Source organism: Mixophyes fleayi, chromosome 2, assembly GCF_038048845.1.
Source record: "Mixophyes fleayi isolate aMixFle1 chromosome 2, aMixFle1.hap1, whole genome shotgun sequence".
Taxonomy (NCBI): domain Eukaryota; kingdom Metazoa; phylum Chordata; class Amphibia; order Anura; family Limnodynastidae; genus Mixophyes; species Mixophyes fleayi.
In genome coordinates, this window is record NC_134403.1 from 321,475,159 (window position 1) to 321,488,152 (window position 12,994).

Consider the following 12,994-nt stretch of genomic DNA (forward strand, 5'->3'; position numbering starts at 1 on the left):
CTGGTACCAGCTGACTGTGGACTTTGTAGGACTTTATAGACTTCATACTCCAACAAGATGTTCAGATATATTCTGGACTTCTGCTTTTTCATTAATGCAGCAGTTAATCAACCCTGTTGCATTCATCAACAGCTAAGAAGCTACGCTTGTATCTGGGCTTTACAAACTCTGCCTCTCCCTACAATCAAGCCCAGATCATTGTTGAGCTTATGCTGTCACAAACCTGAGTTCATGTCCTAGTAGCCTAATATCCTGACACCAATCTATCTTGAGATCCTGACACTCTGCTAACCTTGAACAATTTTGAGCCCCTGACACTGTGATAACCAAGTGCAATCCTAATTTACTGACACTCAGCAACCAGTGTAAACTCCTGCATTTCTGATACTCTGCTAGCTATGTGCAATCGTGACTTCCTGACACTCTGTTACCAGAGTGTTATTCTGAGTCCTTGGTACTCTGCTACTATGTGATATCCTGAGTTCCTGCCACTCTGCTAATTATGTGCAATCATAAGTTCCTGACACTCTGCTATCCAAGTGTAATGCTGAGTTTCTGATACTCTGATAACAATGCGCAAGCTTCAGATCCTGTTACCTTACTTAATGTGCAGTCCTGAGTTCCTCACATTTTATTAACTGTGTACAATCATCAGTTCCTGTATTTGGTGTTTTTAGGTGACATCTTATAAAGTAAACTGCTGCTTATGATTAGAGTGCAGGTGAATCTGTGATTTGTGTACAATCCTGAGTCTCCCCTTTCCTTGGATTGAGGTCAGAAATATTCCCTCTCTGTAGTAGAGACCAAGGGGTAAAAATGTATCAAACCTTATAAAAAGGAAAATTAGAGGTGTTGCCCATAGCAGTCAATCATATTCTAGCTATCATTTATCTAGCACATTTTAGACCATGATAGGTAGAATCTGACTGTTTGCTACGGACAATACTTCTACTTTTCCTTTCTAGATGGCATGTTACATTTACCAACAAGTGTATCTTGGACCAAACTCTGACAGCAAGAATTTGGGTTAACAAGTTATTAACGCCTTTCAAAAGTTGTAGCAGCACAGTGGGAGCTACAGGATAGTTTCCCAAAACCCAGGGAGAAAAAAAAGTGAGGAAAGGGGCTACTGGATCCTCCTCACTAACTGTCTCTAATGAGGGGAGCTGTGCAATTCAGGGGTTTGTGCAGATGGGGGTCTGTGCAAATTAGCTGGCAATATAGTTGTGTGTAGCATATGAATTCTGTGCAATGAGGTCTATCTATGCAGTAGGGCACTGTGCAAAAGGTGGGGTGTGTATAATTGGAGAAGGGATTTGTAGAAATTGGCTGGTAATAAAGGAGCTATGTGCATTTGGGGACTGCAACCAAGCATGTGTGCAAAAAAAAAGTATCCGCAATTGAGGGGTCTTTGCAAACCTACTGGAGATTGGTACAAAAAGGTGGGCGGTCTGCACAATGAAGGGATCTGTGTAAAGTGACTGTCTTTGGATAATGTCCAAACTTGGTATTGTTACAATGGGGGTGTACAGTGGCACAGTGGTTAGCATGGCTGTCTCATGACACTGGAGCCAACGTTTAATTCCGACCATCTATTGGCAATAGTATGCTCTCCCAAGGGATTTGTATGGGTGCTCCAGTATTGGTAGGTTAAGTGACTGATGACAAAATTTAGGATTTTACCTCCAATAATAATAATAATAGTGGGGTCGGTGGTCTGTGGATCTGTGCAAAGTGGCAATGGTGTCTGTGCAATGGGCCATTTCATTAAGTAAGGTGGTGATATAATCATGTGTAGAGCTGTTCTCCTTATAGAGCTTGGATGATATTATCAAAAAATAATGTTTAAAAAAATATTATTAAAAAGAAGTATTCTAGATTTTGTATTGCAAGTAGCAATAACAGTAGGGTGCATTTTCTCTTTATTTCATGAACATTATGTTGAAAGTTACTCGGGGTGAAAATAATCAATTTCCAAAGTTTTTGTACTTGAAAAGGAAGCATTTGTTCCAATGTAATTGGTTGGTAATGCAATGCAAATATTCTGTCAGTTTTGTGATATTTTGCCTATCGGGGGACTATTTTTGTTGCTGGATAATTTTCTAATTAATATTGGCCAAACAAAATTGCAGTTAATATTAATATTAATGTTAAATATACACCAAAATAATTTTTTGGTGCAGAAAAAATGACTACGTTTTATTGAATATTTATTTTGAAATATAGAGAAGTTAAGCCTTTTTTTTTTATAAATAATGTTTGTTTTTCCCTTAAAGTTATACTTCTGTATTATGCAATATTTATACTGCAAATATAATTACACGTTAGTGTTACATTTAAAGACCAGTTAGTAATTTTGGAAAGTATGCAACTTTAATGCATTGGAAAGACTTAGCTTTCTTGGCACGATTTAAGGATCTTCCCTAATACCATGTCTGGCAGTCATCCTTTTCATGAAAGGCAGAATTCAGTATATTCCACTCATTTTTAATAGAAATGGAATTCCCCACTCTGAAATAATACTGGAGTACCTGAGGCTTATTTTGCACAGAGTTGTGCAACATGGAACATATTTATTATGCTGTAACCACCTATTTTTTTCTTTGAAACTGACCATATGTAGCCAAATTGAGAAATCTAAAAAAAACACTGTACTTTCCATTGTCAAGGATACAGTTATATGAAATTGAAAGTACACAATCTTTGATCTGTGTTTTTACATATCAGGACATAATAATTAACCAGTCCTCACCAAGTCCTAAACAAAAACTAATATATGCCAGCACAAATAAGTCACATGTGAAAAACAAGTATACCCCATGATCCAGTATATTGTAGAACCCCCCCAATAACCTGAAGCAATAATTTTATGTATGAGTTTTTCAGTCTCCTACATTGTGTTTCTAAATGTTGACCCATTATTTTTTAAAATACTGCTGTAGTTTATAAATGATCATTTATGCACAGTTCTCTTAATGTCCTGCCACAGCACCTCAATGAGGTTGAGGTCTGGACTTAGTAATTCCAAAACCTGATTCTTTTCTTATTCAGCCAGTTATTTGTAGATTTGGTGCTGTACTTAGGACATTGTCCTGTTGCATGAACCAATTTCGGCCAAGCTTCGGTTATCTGGCAGATGGCCTGACACATTCCTTTTAAATACTCTATTATAAAGAGGAGTTTATGGTGTACTCAATAATTAAGTGGCCCCCAGGTCCTGTGGCTATATTACAATCCTAAATCCTTAACCTTAAACCACCATGTGGAATGGTTGGTATGATATTTGCGTGGCGATATGCTGTGTTTGGTTTTCACAAACATAGAATTGTGCATCAAAGCCAAACAACTCCACTTTGGTCCTGTCTGCCTGGTGAATATTTGTTTCAGAAGTCTTGTGTTTCATTCAGATGCAACATTGCAATCTAAGCCATACTGCAATGAGTTCTTGTTTGAAGAGACTTTCTCCTTCATATTGATATGGACACCGTAAGAGTGTATTTACTTTTAACACATTATCAATTGTGTCCTCATATGTAAAAACACCAATTTGAAAGAAGGTTTACTGTAGGTCAGATATTAAGTGATAAAGTCTTATAACTGAATCCAAATTTCACAGAGTTGCAATATCCATATTGTATTGTCAGATCTATGATTTTCTCACTTGACATGAATAATTAGATACAGCAGTTCCTTAAAAGAACTCTTATTCTGCAGTTAGGTAGTTCTTAAAGGATTGTGTGGCGCCAAAACGTTATGGAGTAAAATCTAATATTCTTTGATAAGTCCTATGAGTGCCTACTGATTATTGTCTTCTATATATGTATATATATATATATATATATATATATATATATATATATATATATATATATATATATATATATATGTATTATGTACACCTGTACACCTGCTCGTTAATGCAAATATCATATCAACCAATCATTTGGCAGCACCCAATGCATAAAATCATGCAAACATTGTCAAGAGGTTCACTTTTTATTCAATCCAAAAACCAGAATGGGGAAGAAATGTGATCTAACTTTGAACTTGGAGTGATTGTAGGAGCCAGAAAACAGAAAAGTAAAGGCAGTTTTGTGGCCAAAAATGCCTTGCTAATGAGAGAGGTAGGGGGAGAGTGGCCAGACTGGTTTAACCTGAAAGGAAGGAGACAGTAAATCAAATAAAAATGTGTTACAACAATGGTATGCAGAAGAGCATCTCTGAACGCATAGCGCATCGAACCTTGAAGTGGAAGGCAGCAGAATTCCATACCAGGTTCCACTCCTGTCAGCTTAAGAACAGGAAACTGAAGCTAAAGAGGGCTCTGCCTCCCCAAAACTGGTCAGTTCGTGTTTGAAAAAAATGTTGCTTGGTCTGATGAATATTTAAATCTGCTGCAACATGCAGATGGTATGGTCACAATTTGGCTTAAACAACATGAATCCATTGCTCCATCCTATCTTGTGTCAACAGTGCAGGCTGGTGGTGGTGGTGTGATGGTGTGGGGAATATTTTCTTGGCACACATTAGGCCCTTTAATACCAATTGAGCATTGTTTAAACATCACAGCTTACCTGAGTATTGTTGCTAATTATGTGCATCCCTTTATTGTCTACTCATCATTAATTGGCTACTTCCAGCAGGATAATGCAACATGTCACATTACATATGTCATCTCCAGCTGAGTCCACCAATATGTGTTCTCTACCCTCACGAGATCTCAACCCAGGGATTTATTGATCATTCACTTCATCAGGACTTTGGCCAGTAGGCCGGTTGCCTCATGAGGCTGCCTGCTGTCTTTTCTGTTTTCTCCTCTTCCAATTTAAAACAAAATATTTATTTATTTTGTACCAGCAAATGACTCATAGGGAACAGTCCGCGGCCATCTGCATAAGGTATATTATTGTTATGTTTCCTTTTCATGGGGACACATTTATAGGTACAGACACTCTGGGCACACATTTACAGAGACAGACACTCTGGGCACACATTTATAGGAACAGACACACTGGGCACACATTTACAGAGACAGACACTCTGGGCACACATGTATAGGAACAGACACACTAGGCACACATTTACAGAGACAGACACTCTGGGCACACATTTATAGGAACAGACACCCTGGGCACACATTTATAGGAACAGACACACTGGGCACACATTTATAGGAACAGACATTCTGGGCACACATTTATAGGTACAGACATTCTGGGCACACATTTACAGAGACAGACACTCTGGGCACACATTTATAGGAACTGACACACTGGGCACACATTTACAGAGACAGACACTCTGGGCACACATGTATAGGAACAGACACACTGGGCACACATTTACAGAGACAGACACTCTGGGCATACATTTATAGGAACAGACACCCTGGGCACACATTTATAGGAACAGACACACTGGGCACACATTTATAGGAACAGACATTCTGGGCACACATTTATAGGTACAGACATTCTGGGCACACATTTACAGAGACACTCTGGGCACACATGTATAGGAACAGACACTCTGGGCCCGCATTACAGTATAACGCTCTCTGTATTGTATGCTGGTCTCTAGGATGCTCTGTATATTGTATATGCATTACTAATACTGGCCAAAGAATCATGCAGAACATTATAAACCTTGCAATACATTTTGTATGGCGAATCCATGGAAGCATTTTGGTTTAATTAAAAAAGCATTTTTTAATTTATTGATGCCAGTGTGATTACAAAGTAATCACAGTTATATTTAAAAAAAATGTGTCTTTGAAATCCCACCCATGGCCCGAAGAAGTGGTACAGAGAGCATTGAGAGGTATAGAGGAGCAGCACGGCGGCTTAGTGGTTAACACTTCTGCCTCAGAGCACTGGGGTCATGAGATCAACTCCTGACCATGGCCTTATCTGTATGGAGTTTGCATGTTTTCCCCGTGTTTGTGTCAGTTTCCTCCAGGTGCTCCGGTTTTCTCCCACACTCCAAAAACATATTGGTAGGATAATTGGCTATTAAAATTGACCTTTGAGTGAGTTCTCTGTACAGCGCTGCGGAATTAGTGGCGCTATATAAATAGCTGCTCATGATGAAGGACGCAACCTCATCTTGGGGGTAAGGGCCCAAAGACCACCATGGTTTAGACACACTAAAGTTTAGCATTCAGCTAGGCAGGGGCAATGTGTTGTTTTTATTTTTTAATTATGCTGCTAGGGAGACTTTTGAAATGTTGGAAGACCCAACTACTATTAAATTAATGCTAACCCTGGGAACTCCCTGCAGCTGGGTTAAGCTGCTCCACTCACATAACTCATGTGTGTACACCACCCACTGGTGTGCTGACTCTGCCTCCTTGTGTTTGCTCCGACTACCAATGCAATGCTTTGCCTAATTGGGTGTTAACTTCGACAGGCTCCACCTGCAATTGCTGTGACTCTGCCTACCATTGTGTATTGCATTAGCATCCCCTAAAACTGGCATGGCTATGGCTAATGGTGTGACAACCCTGTCTACTTTTGTATTGGCCATGTCTACCGTTGATATGGTCCTGCCTACATGAGGCTACTTTCCAATGCCACTCTAATTTCCCAATCTGCCCGTGTTTTAACCCAATAGAGCAGTAGGAAAACAGCTGCACGAATGCAGCTCCTGGGGCTCTGGGGACAGGTGGACCAGTAATATTCAAGTTGGTAGAGCAGCATCAAAATTAATTTTCTCAACATCTGGGGCTTCCTTGACACAAAAGGCTTCATGTAGTGTGACGCACTTTACGTCAAAATGCAGACATAAAACGGGTCCGCAAAAATGACACAATTGAGTGTATGCAGAGCTGTATGTATCTTGTAGGCAGCACGGTGACTTAGTGGTTAACATTTCTGCCTCACAGCACTGGAGTCATGAGTTCAATTTCCGACCATGGCCTTATCTGTGTGGAGTTTGTATGTTCTCCCTGTGTTTGCGTGGGTTTCCTCCCACACTCCAAAACCATACTGGTAGGTTAATTAGATTGCTCTTAACCTTTCTCGGTCTGTATATGTTAGGGAATTTAGACTGTAAGCTCCAATGGGGCAGGGACTGATGTGAATGAGTTCTCTGTACAGCGCTACGGAATTAGTGGTGCTATATAAACAAATAGATGATGAGATCAAATGTATTTTTTCAATGTAGTTCATTGTGGTTAGATCCCAAATGAGTTTTAACTGCTACAAATCAATCAGATTAGATTTCTGAGCGAAGCCGCTCTGTATTGGTTAGTTCCTGATAATCCTTCATGCTTTTCAATTATGACAGTGTTCCACAAGCTGCAGTATGCGGTGCATATTTTTATTCTTTAAGGATTATAAGGTAGAATAGAATAAAGGATCCCAACCATGGATTTAGGTGATCAAATAAAATGGTTAACGAGGGTTAGGGGGAGTTTTCATTTAAATAAAATATTTTTTCATAGTGTTCTACAGGTCCCAAAGGACTATTGATGCCAGGATGTGTTGGTGCTTCTATGGCTACATGCACCAACATGCTCTGGAAGCCATGGGTATACCCAAGCAGTTTATGGTTGCCAGGACTTTCAGGGACCAGTAGTGCAACATACAAAAATGCAGAATTTTTTTACATTTAACTCTTTATTTTCCCTACATCCAGTGGTTGAAGTGGGAATTTAGAAGTGCTGGTATCGAAATTAGATGTGAATGGCCGGGGCCTGGGGTCCACCTTGGTCCCCCGATACTTTAGGGATACCGATAGTGTGAAATTAATTTTAGATGTTTTTAACACTATATAGTATGATCTAAAACATATTATGTGATGCAACAGCTGTGTGTCCTTCAACTCTCCTGTGTCCACTTACCTCTCTTTTGTGTCCCTCCACCTCACCCTCATGTCTCATGTGTTCTCATATCTCTCACATGTCTCCTTGTGTACTTACATGTTCCCTCATATCTCTTGAGTCTCTTCAATGCATAAGGTTTACCCTGTGTTTCTTCACCTCTCCCTCTGTCATCCATGTGTCTCTTCTCCGTTCCCTTATCTGTATTCTTTGTCTGTCCACTCTCCCATGTGCCTCTGTCTTCATCCCTGGTAACCCCCTCTCTCCCTGTTCTCATGTTTTCCTCACTCCCTTACTCACACCCTGCCCCTCTCTATACCCGGTCCTGCTCCTATGTACATGATGAACACATGCTAACATGCATCTGAATTGCTAATTTAATTGTATTTTATTATCTATCATCATAATGTTAGCATTTGCAAAAATTATTACAAAAGTCTAATGTCTAAAAGTCTAATGCTAAAAAAAAATTACTCACTCACACCATTTGAGTTCTTTGGAGGCAATCTCCATTGATCTATTATGTTTCACTGCCTGCAGTGTTTTTCTCACTGAGAAATGATCTGTAGGAGTGATCTAAACTTGTTGCTTCACCCCCTCTCTTTAGGGTTTTGCAGCCTCTGATTGATTATAATGCACAGATTGGCATAAAACAAGCACCAATCAAAGTAATTTGGGTGTGTGCATTTTAACCAATGGGAGGCTGCAAAACCTGATCAATGGACAATGCATTACTAAGTCTCAAGGAGCTGCAAATATGAATTTGGTCCCTTACATTGACCCATGCTTGAGACTCATTGTATGTCTCCTGTTGCCTTGCGACCCCCCTTGCACACCCCAGAAAGGAGCCGATCCTTGTCTGTCCGTTAATCTAATGCTCATGTGCTCTGTAAGCAAAGAACCTGCTTGTAAAGCATATGAGCAGCTACAAATGGAGTGGGGAGAGGAAGTGCCGCTACATCATACCAGCATATACTGTCCCACTTCCAGCACTGTCAACATCAACTTGGTACGGGCTTTGGGAAGAGCCCTAGTGCATTCATTTATATGCGGGCAGCTTCCCCTAGGGATCTCAGCACTGTGCTGAACAGGCTGGGACTGTGTCACATTATGGCAGTGGTCCTAACACTGCTGGTTTCCCTGTTATATCATAACTAGCAAAGCCTGTCAAAATCTGATCCTTGTTGTGGCTTTTGCTGATTAATACCCAGTTCTTGGATCCTCGATTGTTTGAAAATATCCAAAATGATCCAAAAAATGCACATTTCTAATGCTAGTATGTTGAGATTCAAACTCACTCAAGAAAATACACTAAATTTGAATATGTTAAATATTTAGGGTTACACGAGAGGTCATCTACTCAGATAAGGCAATATCAAGCTTGGATCGAGTTTGCTGATTAACTGAAATTAGTGGACACAGTATTCACAAAAGTACTTCACCAATTGGGAACCTCTCTCTTCCTTTACACACAGACTAAGCTCTGACAAAGTAGCTGGTTACAGAAGGTCGTCATCTTGTTCCAAAGAGGAAGTGAAGAATAAATCTGTATGTTTTATTATGTTTTATCATGTTATGACTTAATATGAACTTTGTAAGTGCAGTTAAATAAACTGTAAAACTTGATACTGATCTTCAGTGTACATTATCAATGCACCTATTGTATCTCATTTTACCTATTATATAATGTATCCGGATGCCTTTGTATGCTGACCTGGGCTCTTTCCTACAAACTATCTCCTGATGTTTCCAGGAATAGATGGACTTTTGGTTCGAGACAAAGACATTACCTTTGGACTATCTATATCACCCAGACAAACTGTTATAATTTTATCTAATATATGTGTTTATGAAATCATCTATATATTACTACACTATTTATGATTGCTCTTAGTCTATATTTTTCTGTCTACAAGGGGACCAACAGTAAAACAGATAAACCTTGCATTAATCTCATATGCTCTATGCAGCCACTTATTACATTTATAGTGCACAACAGTTACTGCTAATTTGCCACAACATTGGGCGCCCCTATTCAGATTCTAATACCTGATGAATGACAATTGCACAAAAAGACAGTTAACACATTCAATATCATAAAGGACTTTTATATTGCTGTACTTACACTGATCTTTGTTTCTTTTTATTGTTTTTTTATTGTTGTATTTACATTGAACATTTTTTTTTTTTTCCATAATACATTGTTTGCAGATTAACACCAGTTTTACCTTACTTTATTTGACATACACTCCTATATTTGCTTATTTTCTTTTAGTGGTTTTCCTTAAAACTGGTCTTCGCCCAAGTGCTACTCAAGCCCATTAAACCAAAGAAAAGGAGGCCAGGAAGCTAGAGAACCAGCATCTTCTGCTGACACCACTACCAGAAAACTATAACTTTAGCTTTCCGGACCTGGTGGGTGATTTCAGCAGTCATTACCTGCTTGCAAATCTGGGACAGACGAGAGACTTCCCCACTGCTTTTGCTAGTAATGACAATTCACGTAATGTTGCAGCACTGTCTATAACAAAAGTGGATGTGTCAGTGGCTGCAGATCCTGTCCATGCCCTGTTGTCCGACAGAGATTACGCTGTCTGAGCTAGCCTGATTGGGGGTGCTCCTGTAGTTTTGTTTTTTTTTAGGACAAATTATGAAAGTAGGTGCCCATCCCTTTCTAGAAAATAGTAGATAGTCAAGTACAGAAACTTCATACTGATCAAATACTTTGTATTATTAATAAACGTGTACAGTGCATAGATGGAGGTGGACTAACCTCTAGGACTACAAGAGAATGGCCGCCACTCATAAACAGGGACAGCTGTTATTCATTTAATATGAATTAGTGACCCCCATCATTATTTGCATCACTGCTGTCAACTTTCAACAGGGCTGGTGCTCAGTGCTTCTGCAGTCAGAGGTGCCTTATCACATGGGCATGCTGTGCAGTTGTCCGGGGGCCCCATGAGCACAGAGCCCCCCCCCCCTTCCCATGGCATGCTATATATCATATTTTTATGGTGTGGATAAACCATTGGTGGGTTGGAGTGGGTGCGAGTGGAAAATGAATTACCAGGGAGAGGAAGGGAAATATGGGAGGGTGGGAAATTAATTAGAGGGGAGATTTGTTTACTCAGTCCCACTATACCGCACATGCAGGACTTTGTCCCAACAGCAGGGACAGTTGGGAGGTATGTTCCCCCCCTTTCCCCGTTGCGCTGCTCATGATGCAGGATAGAACAAATGGCAAGTCAAACATAACATTACAAGGGAGCATGTGGAGCCGGATGGAGGAGCATTACCGTTTGTGCAAGTCATGCCCCTTCAATGGGCTAACCACAGCTTCTTAACATTCAAACATTTGGAACCCCCCCCCCCTCTAGAAATCCTGCATTTGCACCTGTGGTTCTCAATTACTTAAGCTATTGTCACTTGAATCGTGTAACTCGACTCTGTATTGTCTGAGCAAGTCAAACCAACAGCATCAGACTTAGTGCATTATCTGTCCCAGCATGCATGCTAGTACTCTGTCTCCTCTCAGCTCTGCATGTTGCTCATTGAGACCCAATGCCACCCTTTAAGATCTCAGCTCAGCTTGTCTCTTGACTCAAGCCCCAGAATTCAGTGCTAGAAGGGAATGGAAAAGAACAATCGAGAGGAACTCCAGCTCTAACTCATGATACCTGTAACTCTTGGGTATCAGTTTACTGCTTGCTATATTTGTATGTGGTTGGAGAAATTTGTAGAGATTGTGTTGGTGGTTTCAAGAACACAGATCCTGTAAGTACTCTGTAATGTCACTGTCTACGCTGTATAAAGAATAGTACAGATGTCACAAAAGAAAACAGCACATTGGCCAAGTGACTAATGAAATGTCATTGGCTCAACATAAATTCATGTACAGACCAAAACATTGCACAACCTGGAAGATTGAGACACTGGTGAATATTTTCTTCACTTGGAATTTCCATAGCTTTGTAAATGAATTGAAAGCGAAACAAACTTAACATTGGGTGTTTCTCTAAGTAGAATTGTGTCATTAGTAAAACATCAGCCTCCAGACAGTCTTATTTATTTATTGATTTTATTTCTGTAAGAAACCAAGTTGTAAGAGGCAATTATGTTTTGGCAATGAACTGATTTGCCTACTGTATACTACTAGTAAAATATATAGACACTTGGAATTTGACAGCCTTTTTTTAAATAATGCAGATGAATTTGTGAAATATTACAGAGACGCAAAGGTGTGCAGTTTACAAATAAATTGTACTCATTATTCCATATAAAGATATACATCTCGCTGACATTAATATTAGAACACAATATTATTCTATTCCCCTGAAGTCATACAGTATTATCCATACTAACATGACCAGCACCTTATTTCATCTCAAGTGTCTCTTAATAGGTGGATGTAAGCATCATACATTGAGAATTAGATAATAAGTGGGTGGTTATAATTCTGTTTCTTATCCTGTTCGTGTTTTTTAAAAAAAATTTAAAAGGAAGAAGAAAAAAGAAGTGACATTAGTTGGTGCACTATAGTCTTATTAAATAGTTAAATAAATTGTATTAGGAATACCCCCTATTTAAATAAAACTTAATCTTTATTAAATCCTGCTAAAATAGTCTTGTATGTGTTAAAAACAGCAAAATATATAAAATGTAAGGTGAATTAAACTGTGAGTTAAAATGCTGTATGTGTTTTCCCTTATTTCCTATAATGCATCACTTAGGATTTGAGATTCTAAGATTGATATATAAGGAACCAATAATGATATCCTTGATGTTCTGATTGTAATATCCTTCAGTTCATACTCGTATGGACCCAATGTTACAAGGTACTAGGATATTCCATTCTATAATTCTTTCTTGTGAATTAGAGATTGTCGCTACCTCCCTAAATCTTTAACAGGGAAAACATCCGCTTAATATTATGCGGTTCCCTGTATTTGCTAGATGAGGTGGTGAATTGCTAACTACCTATAAATTGCAAATTCTTGGGATTTCGGCAAGTAGTAACAGTTCATTATCGATCAACCAGAGTCTCAGTATAGGTGTAAAATGTTCAAATAGGCTAGTTCTACAAAAGAGGAGAAACACATAAAGCAAAAGCCGACGTGCGTTTCACTGCAATATGCTTTTTTTAGCCAAACCTGCTTTTTATCTGAGCAG